Here is a 16,484-nt window from a genome sequence, read left to right on the forward strand (position 1 = left end):
TAACAAAGTACAATCTCCAGAGAAGCCATTCAACTCATTTGATATTTAGAAGGAAAAATATTGATTAATACCTTGATTATAATCACTCATTACATATACATTGAAGCTGCAGTGGATTCCAGTCCACCCCCTTCAATATGAAGTGCATAATATATACAAAATGACAACATTCAGTTCTTTTGATCAATAATGCAAGCAAAAACAGTCTTACTCCTGCATCTCTGCATTTAACAATCGTTTTCTTTATCAAAAATAAAAATGACTTATTAAGATATCCTGTATATTTATAACTTTTAACCATGTTAGTTGTTGTAAGACAATGAAATGTTGAAATTATTCATTGATATATAAATCAATGAATATAGTGATATTGTTTGCTAGTTGTGTTGTTCTCTTTCAGGTAGATCCAGTAACAGTAATATTGATAAGATACAGTAAGTTGTGTCTCAGCAGTTTTTTTATTTTGTCAGGTTGAATTGAAAAGATTCTAATATTTGGTTGAGGTCTTTCACTGATTTTTTCAACTGGAAAATTCCTTTCTGCATATCATTAATGAATTGTTCTGTTTTCTCCTTAAACGGTTCATGTGTGTGTTTTGTAGGTTTGTTCTTCAGCCTCTTGTTGTCCTCTATAATCTCTTTGAGGATGTCAGGCACAGAACTAACCTTGGCGATCATTTCTGAAAGGTTTCCAGACAAAAGCCCAACTTTAGACATCCGGTCTCCCACTTTACTGTCATGTTCCTGAAAGAGCTGTGTTTTTCTGAAGCAGGAGGCGAGATGTTCACTCAAAACCTGGGCTTTGTGCTCTGATAGCGAAAGATCTCTGAGTATTTCCTCAGTTCGTTGACAGTTTTTTTCCAGCATGTCAATAATAAGGTTCATTTTATCCTGAAATCCCTTGCGTTCCTCTTCAATGGTTCGTTTTAAGTTCTTCCTCTGCTGTGTTGTCTTGTATATCCAGAAAGCTGTACATAATGCAGCGACTACAGCCACAGCTGCCCCTGATACAGCAAACATGTCAGAAACTTCTTCATTATATAAAATGAAAGATAATGCTGCAAACACCACCCCAATCCCTCCAGCTATCACTGCTCCTCGAAGGGCAAAAATAGCAAGTCTGAGACCATTTTCAAACTCATTGGTGAGATCAATAATTTTGTTGAATTCTGGAGAAATGTCCTTATGGAGTTTCTTGAATTCCTCTTGGAGATGAATAACATCAGATCTAAAAGGAAAACAAAGCAGAAACATCAGGGATTTGTATATAGTATATTCTGTAGATCTCGTAATACAAGTTAGTGCCTTTATGGTTAGTGTGTATATTAGCTTATATGTATCAATGAAAACATTTCTTTAGTTTGAGACTACACAGGCTTTTAGTATTATGATTTTTTTAAACATATTATGTTAAACACTCAGATAATTATTCTGGTCCTTCATATCAAGTGAAAACCCATAAATATCATGAACGTAACAACATTATAATTAAAACAATAAGAGCAATCTCTCACAGCATGTTAGGCGGGTACTCCATGCTGTCGCGCCGGCGCCGGCGTCTGGGTGAAGACATTGTTGCTGTGATTAAAGAACACAAGAGTTGTGTATCATGACAGGACTAGCTAGGTCCACACTGCAGATTTAAGCGACTAGTAAGATCATCATAAGTCAGTCCAGTCGTCTATTGCTGGATGCTGCTATACTGCTGGTTTAAGAAGCAATCGTATTAAACAACACAAAACAAAACAACAACAACAAAATTATTGACGAAATATCTTTCCTTAAACATAGATATATGAGAGAGCCAAGACTCGTGTTGTGTTGATGTGAGAGTAGACCATCTTATATTCATTAAATGCTCACTTATGCACCATTTTACACAAATAAACCAAGACATAAAGCCAAATCAGCCAAAATGTAACAAATAAAGCTTGCATATAATGTCATTTTTCCTCTGCTGTAAACAGCTGTACTCTTGTGTTATGTGACATTTCATTTTTAATTACCTTTTCTCACAAACCCTCTGTAGTTCTTTAACAAACCCCAGTTTGTGAAACTCTGGCATAATGTGGTTTTTATAGAGCATGATGTTGACAAAGAATGGGATGAATATGATTATGTTTTGTCTTATTTCTATAATGTTAATAACTATGAGCTTACCCGGATAGTGTGTAGAAGTTGAGCTGAACTCATCAGTGGAGTGTCGATGTGGCTCAGATTTGGCATCGGTGTTTTAGCTTCGTAAAGCCTGTCAAAAAATTGCAGAAGGGACATTTTACATTAAACATAAAGATATATTTATGCCTATACTATCAGAGGGTTTCTGTCTGAATAACAGTCAACACTGAACAGAAATCTTATCATCTAATATCTTAATAATCAAATGGACCTTTGAAATGGTCTATCTATTTTTTGGTCAAGCTTTTATAAAAATAACAAACATTTAAACACATATATTAGAGTATTTGTGTATATCTGTAATCTGGATATTCAGAATTGATTAGGATATATTCATTTCCAGATAACATCTTTTGTAAATACGGTAGATTTTTTAAATCTATTTATTTTATTTTATTTTTAATGATAAATAGTATGGGCCCTATCATACACTAATGTTAATTCATACTTTCTACTAAGTAGTAAAATCATCAGGAATACAGCGATCTGTCACAAGCCACATTAATAACCTCACTGCAACATTTATTGTTTGAATTTCATGTTAAAATGTTTTGAAAGCGGTGACTTTGTTTCATTATGTAGGGTCAAAAAACTGATGATTTGTTTATAGTTTATAGTCAAGTTTCTCCACAAAGGGCTCAAAACAAGTATATAACTAATCACGAGCTTTTGCATTTTGCTCAAATTTTGTATATGCAATTATTAATTCCAGGTAAACAAAATCATCTGAGCATGCGCAGACATCTCAAGCCTTCCTTCTGCATCACCATAAACAATATAAAATATTATATATTGATATAATTAATATAATAATAATAATTAATATAATAATATATTAAGTCATTCAGTTATTGCAAGCACCAAAAACAAGATGGGGAAAGATGCCGCCTTAAGAACAATGTGCATTTTCTTGTAAATTGTAACATATTTAGAAATACGTTTAGCATGTGCAAGATGATTATGCATCAGACAAAGTGTTATATAAATTTTTATAACATAAAATAATAATAATATTTTATATATATATATATAGCGGGGGAAATAAGTATTGAACACGTCATCATTTTTCTCAGTAAATATATTTCCAAAGGTGCTATTGACATGAAATTTTCACCAGATGTTGGTAACAACCCAAGTAAGCCACATACAAAGAAACAAACAAAAACAAGTTCAGAAATTAAGTTGTGTGTAATAATGTGAAATGACACAGGGAAAAAGTATTGAACACATGAAGAAAGGGAGGTGCAAAAAGGCATTGAAAGCCAAGACAACTGCTGAAAACTTACAGTAATTAAAAAGCAATCCAGCCCCCTGTCCGTGGAAATTAATAACAGCTGGTTCAGTCCCAAATGATGGCCTACAAAAAGGTCTCATTGCCAAGGTGTCACACAAGACACATATCTGATGGGTAAAAGCGAAGAGCTGTCTCAAGACTTTCGCAACCTAATTGTTGCAAAACATAATGATGGCATTGGTTATAGGCGCCATTCTAAGCTTCTGAATGGTCCAGTGAGCACTTTTGGGGCCATAATACGGAAGTGGAAAAACAATCATTTCACCATAAATGTGCCTCGACCAGTGCTCCTCGCAAGATTTCTGATAGAGGAGTGAAAAGAATAATCAGAAGAGTTGTCCAAGAGCCATCACCAAGTTGTATGGCGTTTTTAGGGTAATGTGCAGTGCCATTTCTCCTCCAAATATGGTGTGTATTATGGCATCCAAACAGTTCAATTTTGCTCTCATGTGACCACACTATATTCTCCCAGTATTTCACTGGCTTTTCCAAATGTTGTGCAGCAAACTTTAAATAAGCTTCAACATGCTTTTTTTCCAGTAATGGAGTCTTGCGTGGTGAGCGTGCATACAGGCCATGGCGGTGGAGTGCATTACTTACTGTTTTCTTTGAGACAACAGTACCTGCTCTCTGCAGGTCTTTTTGAAGCTCTCCACAAGTGATCCTTGGCTCTTGGACAACTCTTCTGATTATTGTTTTCACTCCTCTATCAGAAATCTTGCTAGGAGCACTGGTCGAGGCAAATTTATGGTGAAATGATTGTCTTTCCACTTCCGTATTATGGCCCCGGCAGTGCTCACTGGACCATTCAGAAGCTTAGAATGGTGTCTATAATGCCATCATTATGTGTTGTAACAATTAGGTTGTTATACATTATTTTGTATAGTATTTATTTTAAAATGTAACGCCAGTACGCAATATTAAGTTAATGCGAGCTTCTCCTCCTGTCTGTACGGTAATTTCTCTACTGTGCGACAGAGAGTCGCGTGGTTATGACGCAATCGTTAGCCTATTTTTACAAAAACTGTTTCTACGGGGCCATAATGTAACATAGAAGGTAATGGAGCCTTTTATACATTGTCGTGTTTCTTTAGAAATAAATAATGGACAAATAGAGTCTTTAAACGCCTCAGATGTAAAGTTATTCGCTGTCAAAGTGACACCAAAATGAATGGGAGTCAATGGAATGCTAACGCAAGTGAAGTTCTGCTACAAGATGTCGGCACGCGGACCGGCTTCAACTTCCGGTCGATGGATTACCCGCTTGTTACTACAGCCGTTTCTCAATATGCGTTCTTGTCTTTACTTGTGTTCTTGTGGACTTGTGAAACGTCATCAGTCGCTGCCCAAGTACTGTTCCAATTCAAAGTTCACATCTAGTCAAGTCCAGTTCAAATCCCCGGATGTGTTCTTGATCCGCCCCTTTTACCGAGGATGCATCGAGAGGTGACTTGTGCGGACTTGAGACAGCCAGGTATGAGACAGAATGCATCTCACACCAACCAGCAAGCATCAATAGCAGAGGAGAAAACCCGCGTAATATCAAAATACTACTGTTATTGTGTCACAAAATGTAATTTTAAGAGTGTTTCAGGCGAGAATGTAGTTGTTTAAAGCTCAAATATGTGGTTTATTTATAAAGATAGCGCCTATTTGACAAATTCATCTGATGTTTTCAGAGTTGTGAGATCCAGGTGAACACCGGGCGTTCAGCGCTCATTAACCCCGACTGGAACAGCTTTTCCTCGGCTAGTCCTTCTGATGTTTGCCGCTGGCTCTGATGTCTAGGCTATTGGTTAAACATGAGATATAATTCATCTTGTGTATAAATCGATCTTTGGTCTCAGTAATCTATAGTTTGTTCCATGGCAAATCGTTTTGACAAAGTGAAGTTTCACAACTTTATATATTTAGGCTATTTAACTTTAACTTTGTAGCCTATTAAAGAACTGAATGTTTGACTGAATTGTTTGCTTTATTTTTTGTCCATATTTTTTACAGTTTATGCGTGAGATACAAGCAATTGACACTTTTCACACGCTCTCACGCCACACATCCATTTCTCACGCACAGAAAAATCGCGAAGCAAAGAGGACACGCAGACCGACAGACTAGACAGAGCAGGTTAGTTATGATATAAAAAAATCTCAGCTCTCAGATTCTGTCAATTTTATTACGAAATTCAAACAATAAATACCGTTTTGGCGCTTGTAAATGTTACGTGACAGATCCCTAGCGCACGTGAACCGATCATCTCTACTAGCTAGTAAAAAAACACGAACACTGTTGAAATATACAGTAACGTTACAACTTACCGAAATGTATATTTCTCATACATAATATCGATCAGTCAGTGTTTTTCATCAGCGTGAAGAGGTCAATAACATAGCTCAGCTATGTTATTGACCTCTTCACGCTGATGAAAAACACTGAGCTAAGCTGGAGAACAATGTCACATTTACCTCAGGAAAGCCATTTAATGAACATAAGCTAGTAGCTTATGTATTTTTTAAATGGTGTAATTTGTGAATTTTATTATGTAGCTACTTGTCCATTTTCTTCCGAATGCCGTCTAGTGTACTCTCTAGTGCTGTGCACTTGCCCACACGCTGTTCTGATTGGCTGTGATTTTTGATTGACGTTGTGGCGTCTCACAGTCACGTCGCGTCTAGTGTGGACAGACACACTGCCTGTCGCTGGAATTTTGTTGCGTCGCGTGTGATGGTAATGGGAAAACGTGTATCAATGCAACCTGTTGTTAGCTTTGCCTTATGTTACTAGTTCGTTACCGAATCAAACTCAATATATTTTAAACTTTACCAGTATCGCTAGCTTGATAGTGAGTACTAACAGCCATGTCAGTTGTTTATATTCATAATGATAAAGTTAGGTATTTTATTACATGTGATTCTGACATGATGTCACTACATGCACTGCGCTCCTCTCCGCTCGGCGCTGGCAAACCATAGACAGTATATAAACTGGACACAGCGACCCCATTAGATTCAACGGAGACAAGTGAAGTCAGTTAGAAGCACTCACTTCCTGGGGGTCCAGCGTACTGCGCAGACTCAAACTGAGCTTGACGACGTAGATGTGACGTGAGCAACCCCGTCTGTCTTCTAGTAGCTGTACCAAGAGAAATCTGAATCATTCCCTTCCGAAATTTGCAGAGACGGAGAGTGTGAGTAGGAGGTGTTCATGAGCTAGGAGCAGGATAAACTTTTGCCAAGTATTCTGATGAATTATTTTGTCATTTTGCCTCCACGTCTCCCTGATTGCCCGCGAGCTTCTCCTCCTGTCCATACGGTAATCTCTCTACTGTGCGACAGAGAATCGCGTGGTTATGATGCAATCTTTAGCCTATTTTTACAAAAACTGTTTCTACGGGGCCATAACGTAAGATACAAGGTAATGGAGCCTTTTATACATTTTCGTGTCTCTTTAGAAATAAATAATGGACAAATGGAGTCTTTAAACGCCCCAGATGTAAAGTTATTCGCTGTCAAAGTGACGCCAAAATGAATGGGAGTCAATGGAATGCTAACAGCAGGTGATGGTCTGCTAATCAATGGCGGCGCCCGGGGAAACTTCAAGAAAATATGAAACAGTGCCCCCTGTGGCAAACGCGTCCTCCAGCTGAGCGGTCAGCGTCGCGCGTTCATGTGTTTTGGGGGCGTGGCTTTGGAAGGAGCCCAGAAGGGAGGGGGTGGGAGTGAATGAAATAAGTAGCTGTGTTTATTGCAGTCCTGAGAGGACTATAGACACTCTCTTTTTCAGAGTACTTACATTTTAATTATGTATTGGTATATAAAGAAAGTTTAAACTAAATAACTTAATAAGTTTAAACTTAAAATATCCTGTGTTTCGGTTCTCGTTAACTTCAATGTTAAATCTGAAGTGTTGTCTCCTATACGTATTCCTGTGTTTTGAGTGATCTTGTATTATTAAATAAAGCTTACTTGAGTATATCTCCGTCGTCGTGCTATTTGACTCTGCTGGTTCCCTTCAGCTCTTGACTTCTCTAACTCACTCAGTGTGGATCTGCCTCTGGTCTTCTGGTCTCCAGCATCATGAGCTCATCACTCCACCTCGGCTTGTCAGCCTGGAAGGGTTTTTCTCATTTTATCTAAAATATAAACATTTTCCATTGCAGGACGAATTGGATGAAATCACATGTCTGTGGGATGCACATGTAATCAGACCTTCACAGAATGATCCATTGCCAAGCAGTAGTCCTGATGTCTTGTACTTGTTCCCTGAGCTCTGACGATGGAGGTCTTTTATATATTGTCTAGACCAGTGCTTCGCAAACCTCTCCAGGACCCCTCACAACATCACATTTTGCATGTCTCCCTCATCTGACGCACCTGATTCAAGTCATCAGCTCATTAGTAGAGTACGAGTTGAATTGGGTGTGTCTGAGGAAGACAGACAATGTGATGAGGTTTGAGAAGCTCTGCGATAGACCAGGGGTCCCCAACCATGTTCCTGGGAACCCCTGGTCTAACTGGTCCTTTAAAAAGAAATTGAACCCATTTAACCTGAAAAATAAATTCATATTTGATATTTTATGTTATATGTTATATAATATGTTAATATTTTGTCATGTTCCATCTCTTGAAAGATGCCTTAGTTGCTTCAACTTATGTTCCCTAAATTTGTAATATGCTCAATGTCCACTAGAGGGTGAAATTAAATCCTGAACCAGAATCAGTTTTAACATGAGAACGGCTGCATTTACACTTTTGACCAAATCTGATTTTTTGTCCCACCTGTTTATATTGACTTTAATTCTATTCAATTCACATTAATTTGTATTGCGCTTTTCATAATACAAAATAATGCTTTTCGTTTCAAAGCAGCTTAATAGAAAATGCATGAGTCTACATTACAATTTAGAGTGATCTGTTATCAGAGGTAACTGTCCAAGTTATGTATTTCAGAAATGTACATATACAAATCACACAGTTAGCTAACAATGTATTAAGGCAGATACAATGAGCTTATTGAGGCAATAAATACATGTTAACAAATGTTTAGGATATATAGAACAATGTAGCATTGGTGCATGTTGATTCAGAGTTTGCATCATCTGAAGTCTTCATAATAGGCTTGATCCAAACTGGATCTGACACACTCTCTAGTTAACTCAGGATGGGCATCCCAAGATAAAACAGAGAAGTAAATATAGAAAATACATTAATTACATTAATCCCAGCTCAAAATGATGCTGTTGTTGATCACTTTCTATGCAACATGGCATTTATGAACCTCGGGTTTTGAATGGCCGTACTAAAATTATTTATATAATTCAAGTCAGGAGGCGATGATTATTTGCCGTAAGTTAAAATCTGTCATGGATGTTTGCAGCGCAAGATTTGACTGAACATATATAGACTGGAAAATAATGATAATTTCTGTGTGTTACTTTATCTAACAAGCTCATTCCCTAAAATTGCTTAATTATCAGAGAAGAACAAAGTTGACGGTTTTGTTGTTTCTGCACCACATGGTCATCAACTGTATAATGGGATCAGGTGAGAAGGACCCTGAGAACCTTCTCAGACAATGGGTCGTTTCAACTTCATTAACACACACACACGGGATAAAGGTTTGAGTTTAAGATGTTCAGGGTTATTCCGACTCCGTTGACCTCAAGGTTCTGCATGTACTTTATCACTGCTATGCTGCAATAAACTTCTTCATTGCGATCTTAAACATCTACGTTTTTTCTTACGATGCAAAAATAATCTAGTGGCTCAGATCTTGTGTGTGCCGAGGCAGTGCATAGATTATGGGTCCGCATACACCCAGTTTCTTGACTCACCAAATTAAAACCAAAAAGCCATAAAGAGAAACGCACAGAAAAGTAAGCGCACAGGAAAAGACGGTATCTTGAGCACACACTTGACTGAAACGCAGAATAAAAGGAGCGTTGCAAATGAAACCACTTTATTTTTCTTTTGCAATTTTTTTTTTTTTTTGCAAAACTTTATTTTTTTTGCTCAATACTTTATTTTTATTTTACAAAACTTTATTTTCTTTTGCAATACTTATTTAAAAAAACAAAACATATGCAGCATTATTTTAACTCCATAGAAGGAAGCTACTGCAGTGACTGTGTTCTTCCACAACCAGGCATCTTCAGTGGCATTTTATTGCTTGGTAGCTCGATCAGGTTTAGCACCAAGAAGGCCTGTTATTAACATGTAATGCTTGAATCGGTGAGAGAGGCTACAGAATTAGGCGTTGGTCTTCTTCTGTCGAGCCGGCGTTTCGCTGTTCTCTTACGTCACAGGTAGTCTTATTTGCAGATCCCTCATTTGATGAGCCACCTGTCCATAAAAGCTTTTATTTGACTAACAAGGAAGTTTTCAGCTCCGGAACTTCCAGGATATTCTTATATTACTATAAACATTTATATATCAAAAGGAAAAGCTCAAGGAAAAGTTGATTTCTCAATTCACGATCCCTTTAAATGTAAAACAGAGGTTTAATAAATAATAAGCATAGTATCATTCATATATATATATATATATATATATATATATATATATATATATATAAGTTTGTATGTGTAACGTGTATATTCTCTTCTGATCTGGTTTGGTTTGGTTTTCACTCTGTTTACTTTTGTTCATATATTAGTTAATTTGGTTACTCATTCACTTTCTAGTTTGTTGCTATGATTAATCATTGATTATAAGATTTTGACTGATTTTGTATTATGAAATAAAGCTTATTTAAGTATATCTTCTGCTATTTGACTAGTAATCCCTGTTTCCACTGGCCAACCACGTTGGGATATGGTTGGGAATCCCTGGTCAAAGAACCCTATAAAGAAGAAATTTAACCCTTTTAACATAAAAAAACCAAATAAGTTCAGTGGTATTTTTTTGCCTCTTGTTAAATTTTATTAATTAAAATAAGCAAAAGTAACACAATTGTTTAATATTTTGTCACAACTTAATTTAATTGTGTTCAATCAACCTAATATATTTAAAACTGAAGTTTAATCATTTTTGTTGACCACTAACTGGGCAGTGGATCTGTAGTTCCCAGCATGCTCCCAGATGGTACATTTAGGGATTAAAGTGTTATTTTATGTGTTTTTTCTGTAAATGGAAAGATGTTGTTAGTTAATGTTAATTTTAGTGTTTATTATTCAGTTATGTTAGAAACGTAGAAGACTTTCTGTAATGTTTTTGAATTTTGTGGTTACCAATATGCAGAAGAGTGGCGACTGTGTTTAGTTTAGGGCTGTGGGCACTCAGTGTACTATACATGCATAAAATCTCTTTCGCAGACCTGCATAAGTAATATTCAATATTACTCTGTGATAGGTAGCTTTAATAAAATTGAACACTAGTAGCTTCTATCATTGGAAATAACTGTAGAGTCAAATTAGCTAAAATTATAATGTTGGTGATTTTAGGCAGGGCAAAAATTAAATGTAGTCAACCTGACAAAACTTTATCTAGCAGGAATGACTAAATGAATTTAAGTTCATACAACAAGATTACAACAAATCATTTCAAACTAATTAGATTTTGTTGGAAAATGTAATTCATTTTCGTGGAAAAGTTTTCCTTAATTTAATCAAGTTTGTTCAACAGCTTATTTTTTTGAGTGTATATTAATATTTTGCCATGTTCCATCTCTTGAAAGATGACTTATTTTCTTCAGCTTATGTTCCCTATATTTGTAATATGGCTCAATGTCCACAAGAGGGCGAAATTAAATCCTGAACCAGAATTTACACTGCAGGTCTTAATGCACAGATATCCAATTTTTTCCCCCACGTTTATGTTCACTTTAATTCAATTCAATTCACATTTATTTATAGCCCTTTTCACAATAGTTTGTAGTTTAGCTGTGTGATAATAGGGCACACACACAAACACACTATAAACATTCAAATATCTTTTAAAAGCTAACATGTCCAACAACTTACATTTTTATCTTTAACGTTCTGATTTATGATTGATTTTTCTGAATGCACACCACCCTTTCTACAGCAAGGAACAGTGAGTTCCTGCATTTGTTCTGGTTTATGGTTTACCAGCAAAAGGGCACATATTCTATTAACCATTATGTACATTGTAATTGTCATGCTGTACGTTTGCACTATAGCAAACTAACAACACTATAAAACTCCACAATAAAGGCTCCTTTGTTAACATTAGTGAATTCATTGGCTAATAGAGGCTGTGTTCTAGTTTGTATGTCCTTCTCTTGATAACTTCTCTCCGTCTCAGATGTACATCATTGCTAATGTTACACCAGTGTCCTTTACTGGCAGAACCTGCGCTAGTTCAACTGACTGAATTATTTGTTTTGATGCATGCTTCAGCAAAATAATGCAATCATCAACATTATGCATGTAAATCAAAACTGCCTAAGGTTGCTGAATGAAATGTCGATCCAGGACGATCAGGACTGTCAAGCTTTGGGATGTTGATGAACTCGATCTACAACATCTGTGTTATGATCAACGTTCTGAATCCCATCTGGACAATGGTCTCTGGTTTAAAGTCAATGGTGCAATATCTTTTTTTGTTATTTAATGGGTGCATTAGTAATAGCCTATGCGCCTATAGGCGGGTCCACAACGTGCGTACACTCTGCTTATTACACACACCCTGCTTATTACACACACTCTGCTTATTACACACGCAGGGACGCGCAGTTGCACACAAACATTACAAATATAATTATTTGTTAATTCTTCTAACCACAGGTCGAGAGCTGTCGTTTCAAACACACAACACTGTGATGCTGATTGCGAATGTTCATTAGAACTGTGTTTTCGGGAAACACCGACTCGTTGAACTGCTGATAACGATGGAACTTGCGAACATAGTTGCTAACAATACTTTCGGGAAACTCACCCCAGAATAGTATAATTACAAGAACAAAATAATGCATGAGTTCTGAGGGATTCAGTATTTCTGACTACATTCAGATGATGAAATGATATTGTTTTGTTTTTAATCATTACATTACAAAAGTTTACAGTAAACAGAATCATGTGTTTATTCAATAACTCAAAATGGAGAATATCAACTGATGAAACAGACTGTGTGTAATTTTTGGCCTCAAAATCATTAAAGTTCCATTTAAAAATGTGTCAATAATGAATAAAAGAGAACATCTCAATCGAGTGAAGGGATTTGTGGAAACTGCGGTTCCTAATTATTGTGATTCAACATTTGCCTCGCATTTGCCCACATTTGTACAGGAACAGAACTGTCTATCTGTAATGCCATTTTTCGTGTGTGGAATAAATCGGCAATTAAACTAAACTAAACTAGTCAATATACATCTTGAAAGATCATTTTCATGTGTATTTTGTTCTTCCGGCTGTTTGATCTGTTTTTCCTCTTTTGAGGTGGGACTCAGAGAATGAGGAAGAAGAAGAAGAAGGGCGGAGCATTGAAAGTTTGCTGTTGTTCATTTTGGTTTATTTTCAACGATTTAGACCTTGTTTGCCTTTTATTTGTATTACGAAAATAGTTTAAAACTAAATAGAATATGTTAGTTTCGTATGTTTGTGTTAAGTATAATTAATTTTTTGTTTGTTTTTTAATTATTATTTTTTTAAACCTTTATTTAACTAGGAAAGTCACATTGAGGTTAAAACCTCTTTTACAAGTGAGACCTAGTCAAGATAGGGTCAGATAGCAGGATTAGACAGATAACAAGCCACAATAAAAAAAAACAGTAACAACATCATCATTTGATACAACAAAAAAAAAAAAAAGTCTCCACAACAAAAATGATGTACAGCACCGAAACACAGCACAGCAGCACAAACATTTAGGTATTACATAATACCCTACATAGTACTGATCACAAAAACAACATTATTTAAATCATAGGTTTAATAAGGAGTTAAGTGGTAGAATTGGCAAAACAGCTGCAATTATCAGTTATATCGTCGCGCTTTAAAACTCAAGAGTTTGGTCAGTGTAATGAGTTACTAGTGTTCAGTTTGCAATAACTGTGTATTTGAGATTGGATTTGCGAGGATTAAGTAATGACGCACCAAAAACCTGACCAAAACGAAACCGAAACCAAGTACATAGCCTACTCTTGATATTTATAATAGTTTTTTTGTAATAGAAATAAGCGTTAGCTAGTGATTAGGCTATATGATTAGACTAAGTATAATTTTTACTCAAAATGAGCCCTTTAGAGAAACTTGACAATTGGCTTTTCCCCCCCTTTTTTTTTCTTTTTTTTGCGTGTGCCTGTTTTGTGTTATAATACTTTCTAAAAACAGACACAAACGATGCCATTTTTATCATGAAACTCAAACCATAAATGGTGTTTTGATGTGATTTAATGTGGCGCGTGACAGATCGCTGTATTGCTGTCTTCCTGTTTATTGCTGAAAACAGATCTCTACATGATCAGACATTACTAAGTTATCGCATAAAAAGAGTCGAGTGCTCAACAACTCTTAGGAATAGAAACACACTAGGCTACTTATCATTAGAAAGCCCAGACTTTGACTTTGTTTGAAACGTGTTTGTTTTCGGTGTTAACATTACAATCTGTTAGTGGCCCAGATATTACTGACCCGTTTCCACAGAGATATTTGATTGCTCTGTTGAGGCTAAAGTGTGTAGCGCGATGACGTCATTGATATTAAACACGTAGTTGACGTTTTAACAACACGCATGCGCTGTAGTAGGCGAATTGATTACGTCGTGAAAGTTTAAACACGCACGGGCGCGATTACCTATTACATTATCCACAAATTATATTATTTTATAAAATCTGTATGACATATTACATAATAATAGTGGATTAATTTAAACATTAAAGCTTTTACATTATGGCCCATAACATGTTTTTCTCCTGGCAGCTTCAAAGATTTGCAATACTGGAAATGAATTTTGTAGCCTAATTTATCTCCAGTGACCCTGCCCAAATTAGTGCTATTATCATCCATTCTAGTATTAATGAAATCCATAAGATTACACGTACTGTAACATGATAGATATGCAGAAGTTGCAATAGCCTAACTATTAGGATATCCATCAGTCTGACGGAGTTAGTTGAGTTTTAAAACTTATCTCTTTTTGTCTGTTTTTATCCGTGTAATTTCCCATTGACTTTCCCATCCATACCGTTCACATGACTAATAACGCGGCACGCTTCAGTTAAGTCAAATAAATGTTTATTCATTATAGTTGCGTTTCATTTAGTCTAAAACACTCAAAACAACACCGGAGATCATAAGTTTAACTGTGGGCTATACACTCAATTACACTCAATCTTAATAAGTTATTTAGAAGGAAAAAGTCTGCCTAGATAGAGATTGCCTCTCTGGATAATGGCATAGCGCTATTGTTCATGCAATGTGGTAGGCTAATTAATAAGCTATAGCCTATAGTTTGTTATCAACTTATAATAATTATTTGTAGAGCAATCAATGCTCTATAATCAATGCTCTATTGACAATAAACTGGACTGGGCTAAGGACACTCAAGCCCTCTAAAGGAAGAGTCTCTGTTTTCTGAGGAGGCTGAGGTCCTTCAACATTTGCAGGGCGATGCTGAGGATGTTTTATGAGTCTGTGGTGGCCAGTGCTATCCTGTTTTCTGTTGCATGCTGGGGCAGCCGGCTGAGGGTAGCAGACGCTAACAGACTCAACAAACTGATCTGTAAGGCTAGCAACGTTGTGGTGGTTGAGCTCGACTCTGTCGGTGGTGTCAGAGAGGATGTTGTCCAAACTACATGTCATCTTGGACAATGTCTCCCACCCACTCCATGATGTGCTGCTCAAACATTTCTTCTGAAATGCACCACAGAGCGTCACAGGAAGTCATTTCTGCCTGTGGCCATCAAGCTTTATAACTCCTCAATCTAAGTGCATGATACACAGACACTTACTTAGTTTTTAAACTGACAATATCTCTGTTTCTGTGCAACATTATCTTTTTAATAATTAATGTGCAATATTCTTTGCAGCTATTTATTCCTCTAGTACTTTTTGTTTCACCATTATAATTATAATTCTAAATAATGTAAATGTTCACCATAACAATTTTCTTATAATGTAAATATTGAACATACCCACATTCCTTATATTTTTCTTTATTTTTTTTCCTTATATTTTATATTTATACTTTTATATTATATAGCCTAGGATACTCTTTATTTATCTACTTTTTATTACTATTTATTTTCCTTATGCTTTGACAGGTGGGCAATTGTGACAAAGAATTTCCCCTCTGGGATCAATAAAGTTTCTGATTCTGATGCTATATGAATATAAATGTATTTATTCATTAGAATGTTGATCTATCTGATAAACGGAGAAATATAACAACTCAAGGTCTCCCAAAGAGATTTAACCTGATTTTAATAGTAGAATAAATGAAGCAAAGTTTCTACCTCAACTTTACAAAATACACATAATGTTCGAAAGATCAACAAAAGTAGAGTTTGTTGGATAGACATTATAAAGATGTCTCTGGGAATAACCACATCAGTGTCCAGAAATGGAGCAGTGCATTCTGGTGTATGACTGCAGTAAATGTGACCTTCATCAAGATGGCAGTGTTTTCACTCTCACAATCTGAGGCTACGAATCTTTTCCCCAAACAATCAGAGAAAAGCTTCAAAGATATAAGATGATTCAGTTCTCCATCCCTATACTCAATAGTTTAGGCCTTTTTGCAAATGTTTCAAGTTTACTGTTTTAGAGACCATTTACTCTTGTTTTTGTAATTGTTTTTATTTAAAAATAGTTTTTATTATTATTATTATTATTTTATAATCTAGTTTATCTCAGACTATGGGTTTGTATTGATGTTTTATTGTAATCAGTAAAATCAGTGTCCTTCAGTGAACCTGCAATGATGCTGAAAAGTTAATAAAGTCAGTAAGTCTGTTCACTCATTTTGAGCCTGGTATTAGACATGAACTGTGCGCTGTGCACTTTTTTGTGTGCGGAAAAGGGATATACATCTTGAAACATCATTTTCATGTGTATT

General features: G+C 35.9%; 1 long non-coding RNA gene across 2 annotated transcripts; it reads right to left on the bottom strand.

Moving 5' to 3' along the window:
- Positions 1 to 757: 757 nt before the first annotated feature.
- Positions 758 to 5,859, bottom strand: LOC309492544. Of its 2 annotated transcripts, XR_014203561.1 has the most exons (4): positions 4,150 to 5,859; positions 2,160 to 2,769; positions 1,514 to 1,577; positions 758 to 1,227 (listed from the first exon to the last, which is right to left on the bottom strand). It is a non-coding gene; the product is annotated as an uncharacterized lncRNA (long non-coding RNA). The 2 variants fall into 2 exon arrangements; XR_014203562.1 differs by lacking the exon at positions 4,150 to 5,859 and having other exon boundaries at positions 2,160 to 3,103.
- Between the last annotated feature and the right edge of the window lie 10,625 nt (positions 5,860 to 16,484).

Source organism: Leuciscus leuciscus, assembly GCF_965113295.1.
Source record: "Leuciscus leuciscus genome assembly, chromosome: 2".
Lineage (NCBI taxonomy): Eukaryota > Metazoa > Chordata > Actinopteri > Cypriniformes > Leuciscidae > Leuciscus > Leuciscus leuciscus.